At 64.6% G+C, this 4257-nt stretch overlaps 1 non-coding gene across 1 annotated transcript; it reads right to left on the bottom strand.

Moving 5' to 3' along the window:
• Nucleotides 1–231: 231 nt before the first annotated feature.
• LOC129131482 (5.8S ribosomal RNA) lies at nucleotides 232–384 on the bottom strand. The gene has a single exon (XR_008535649.2). It is a non-coding gene; the product is annotated as a 5.8S ribosomal RNA (ribosomal RNA).
• Between the last annotated feature and the right edge of the window lie 3873 nt (nucleotides 385–4257).

Raw genomic sequence — 4257 nt, 5'->3', positions numbered from 1 at the left:
CGACGACGACGATGACAACTGCAATGACGACGATGCCTACCGGGCCGCAGGGAAGGGATCGAGGCCGCCTAGGGAAGCGCTTCTCTCGCCGAACCCCTGACCACCTTCCCTTCTGGCACTGGAGGGACACCGGAGTCGCCGCTGCCGCTGCCACCTCCGCGGGCGACGGGCCTGCAAGACGACCTTAGCCGCGCCGCCGGGGTGGCCCCTGGACAGCAATTGATTGTCAAGCGATGCTCAGACAGGCGTAGCCCTTGGAGGAACCCGGGGCCGCAAGTGCGTTCGAAGTGTCGAAGATCAATGTGTCCTGCAATTCACATTAATTCTCACAGCTAGCTGCGTTCTTCATTGACACACGAGCCGAGTGATCCACTGCTAAGAGTTGTCTGCCCTTTGGGCACCGCTCACGCCGAGCGGCCCCTTTTTTTGTTACTCTGGCGCCGAGGACGCGGGGGCGTGCACCTGGCTTCGACTGTACGAACACACAGAAATGGAAGGGGAGGGAAAAAAACAACTGGAGCAACCTACGCTATGAAGGCCGGCCAAGAGGCGGGGGAGCTCGCACCCCCAACTGCCTCCCCCTGTGAGGGGAGACGCCGACCTCAAAAATGCCGTCCTTCAGAGGCGGCCCAGGAGCCCGGGCTCGGCCCGGCCTCCGTGTGGAGGGCCACGTGGCGCGCGCCAGAACGTGGGACGGCGCGGCGGCCCGCCCGCCTCTTGCTTTCACAGGACAACCCGAGCCGGCATCGCCAGTGCCCAAGGCCTGCTGGATGGCAGAACCAGCCACCGCCAGGGCCGCACTCCCGGGACCGCTGCCGCCATGTCGCACCGCCGGGGCGCCTTGCCTTGGGCACGCGCCCAGCGGAAGGCGGTACGGCGCTGAGCCGGGGGGCAACACCCGCTCTCCTCTTTTTCACACGGAGACCGGGTGGGGAGAAGCGCCCCCGTGGCCGCCCCGCACGCCTTTCTGCGGCCCACATGCGGCCGGGAAGGGCGATGGAGGACGTGACAAGCGGGGCCCGGGATGGGACCGCCGCTGGGCAACGGCGGGTCTTTCCTGGCTGACTGTCACCACAGGGAGGGATACCCGTCGAGCGGCACCACCACCGCTCGGCACGGGGTCGCCTGCACTTGCGGGCCTCTGCCACTGGAGGGCCCACCAAGCGCTTGCCCCCCACAAGCGGGCAGGCGGTTGAGCCTGGGCATGGCCGGAGGATGACGGCGCCGCCAGTGTGCCTTCGAGGAGAAAAGGCTGTCAAGAGGAGGAGAGGCACCGGACGTGCCGAACGCAGCGCTGCGCTTGCCAGAGACCACGGCAGCAGTCCGAGGAGAGAGAGCGGGCAGGCCCCGGCGGCCATGACCCCACAGCCGAGGAAGGGCAGAGAGCACGCGCTCTCTGCCAGAGTCGCCCGTTACAACGAGGCGAGCGGGTCGGCCTCCATGGCTGACTGCGCGCCGCAGCCTCTCCGTCGAGGCCGGGCCACGGAGAGGGGGATGCAGGGCGCCCCTCCTTAGTGCAGCGCAGTTAACCCCCACGGCCCGCGGCGGGATGATGACGGCGATGGAGGAGCGCAGCTGGTGCCGATGGGACAACCACCGCAGGCGATCGGCAGGAGTAGCTGCTCCCCACCCCTCAGTGGCACCCTGCTCGGCCACCGCCCGCCATGCCTGCCACCGCCAGCACCGCCGCTGCCGTGGCGGGCTGCGCCGAGCCGCCGGAGTCTTTAAACCGCCACCCTGCCCCACCGGCCCCTTTCAGCAAACCTGCAGCGTTTGACGATGCAGAGGGAAAAAAACTGGGGGGACCACAGAGGCGCGGAGCGCTAGGTACCTGACCCTGGGGCGAGGGAAACGACCTGCATGGCCCTGCCGGGGTGCCTCCCCTGCTGCCGCCCTCAGGGGAGCGTCCACCAGCGGGGGCGTGCCCGACATCTGCTGCCACCACCGCCATGTCCTTCTCGGGGCCCGGGGTTTCCCTCAGTAGCCAGGCGCTGCGCAACCGAGAGGACCGGCGTGGCTTGGGCTGCTCCGCCGGCGCGGGGGATGCGGGCCCGACCACCAAGCACACCTCAGGCGCGCGTGCGTGCCACGAAGCACGGAACGCCCAGAGGCCTCGGCCCTTGGAGTTTCTCTGCCGTGCGCGAGAGGGGGGCCACTCGGCCTGAGAGCGGGGAACTCTGCCGGCCAGCAAAAGCCCCGCTCCCCAGTGTGGGCAGGGCCAGAGGAGCTGCCTGCTCCGAGCCCCGAAGGTGCCCCTGCCACCCGGCTCCCTCGCCCATTCCACCTTGGCTGCCAACGGGTGCCACGGCCAGACAGCCGTCGCTTGATGGGCGAAGCAGACGCGAGGCTCGTGGGCCCGCGGCCGCGCCCCCACTCTCTGGCGGGGACGGACTGGCGGCAGACTGGCGCAAGGCCGTGGTTGGGGGGGTGGTGTGGGGGACAGAGGGGCAAGCTGTCGCGATGGTGGTGAGCGTGCCATGCCTCTAGGCCTGGCTGCGACGCGCGGTGTAGCGCGGGGAGAGCCCCGCCCGCGCGCACATTGGCAAGTGCGCATGGCGTGTGCACGCGTGACACGCTTCGCCGCGCCGAGCGGCTTTTCCCCCCTCTCCCCCTTCCGACCCCCCATGCCCGGAGGTGCTGCGCGCCTCCGCTCTCTCTCTCTGGGGCTGCGGTGTGCAGCGAAGGGGAAGGGCGTGTGGCCCCCGGTGCGACCAGGGCCGGCAGCCGGGGGCCGAGCGTGCGAACAGAGCGGGCGTGCGAGTGAGGCCGCACGCACGCAGCTGGACGGACGGCCCGGCATGAGGCGGCAGGCGCCAAGCCCCACCGGTAATGATCCTTCCGCAGTTCACCTACGGAAACCTTGTTACGACTTTTACTTCCTCTAGATAGTCAAGTTCGACCGTCTTCTCGACACTCCGGCAGGGCCGGGGCCGACTCCGGGGCCGATCCGAGGACCTCACTAAACCATCCAATAGGTAGTAGCGACGGGCGGTGTGTACAAAGGGCAGGGACTTAATCAACGCAAGCTTATGACCCACACTTACTGGGAATTCCTCGTTCACGGGGAAGAATTGCAATCCCCGAACCCCATCAGGAATGGGCTTCAACGGGTTACCCGCGCCTGCCGGTGGAGGGTAGGCACAAGCTGAGCAAGCCAGTGTAGTGCACGTGCAGCCCCGGACATCTAAGGGCATCACAGACCTGTTATTGCTCAATCTCGGGTGGCTGAACACCACTTGTCCTTCTAAGAAGTTGGACGCCGACCGCTCGGGGGTCGCGTAACTAGTTAGCATGCCAGAGTCTCGTTCCTTATCGGAATTAACCAGACAAATCGCTCCACCAACTAGGAACGGCCATGCACCACCACCCACGGAATCGAGAAAGAGCTCTCAATCTGTCAATCCTGTCCGTGTCCAGGCCGGGTGAGGTTTCCCGTGTTGAGTCAAATTAAGCCGCAGGCTCCACTCCTGGTGGTGCCCTTCCGTCAATTCCTTTCAGTTTCAGCTTTGCAACCATACTCCCCCTGGAACCCAAAGACTTGGATTTCCCGGGAGCTGCCCGGCGGGTCATGGGAATAACGCCGCCGGATCGCCAGTCGGCATCGTTTATGGTTGGAACTACGACGGTATCTGATCGTCTTCGAACCTCCAACTTTGGTTCTTGATTAATGAAAACATTCTTGAGAAATGCTTTCACTCTAGGCCGTCTTGCGCCAGTCCAAGAATTTCACCTCTAGCGGCACAATACCAATGCCCCCGGCCGTCCCTCTTAATCATGGCCCCGTTTCCGAAAACCAACAAAATAGAACCAGAGTCCTATTCCATTATTCCTAGCTGCAGTATGCCGGCGGCCAGCCTGCTTTGAACACTCTAATTTTCTCAAAGTAAACGCTTCGGGCCCCGCGGGACACTCAGCTAAGAGCATCGAGGGGGCGCCGAGAGGCAGGGGCTGGCACAGGGGGTGGCTCGCCTCACGGCGGACTGCCAGCTCGATCCCAAGATCCAACTATGAGCTTTTTAACTGCAGCAACTTTAGGATACGCTATTGGAGCTGGAATTACCGTGGCTGCTGGCACCAGACTTGCCCTTCAATGGATCCTCGCTCAAGGATTTAAAGTGCGCTCGTTCCAATTACAGGGCCTCAAAAGAGTCCTGTATTGTTATTTTTAGTCACTTCCTCCCCAGGTCGGGAACGGGTAATTTGCGCGCCTGCTGCCTTCCTTGGATGTGGTAGCCGTTTCTCAGGCTCCCTCTCTGG

This window comes from Agelaius phoeniceus, chromosome 7, assembly GCF_051311805.1.
Source record: "Agelaius phoeniceus isolate bAgePho1 chromosome 7, bAgePho1.hap1, whole genome shotgun sequence".
Classification (NCBI taxonomy): Eukaryota; Metazoa; Chordata; class Aves; order Passeriformes; family Icteridae; genus Agelaius; species Agelaius phoeniceus.
This window is presented reverse-complemented; position numbering and strand designations above follow the sequence as displayed.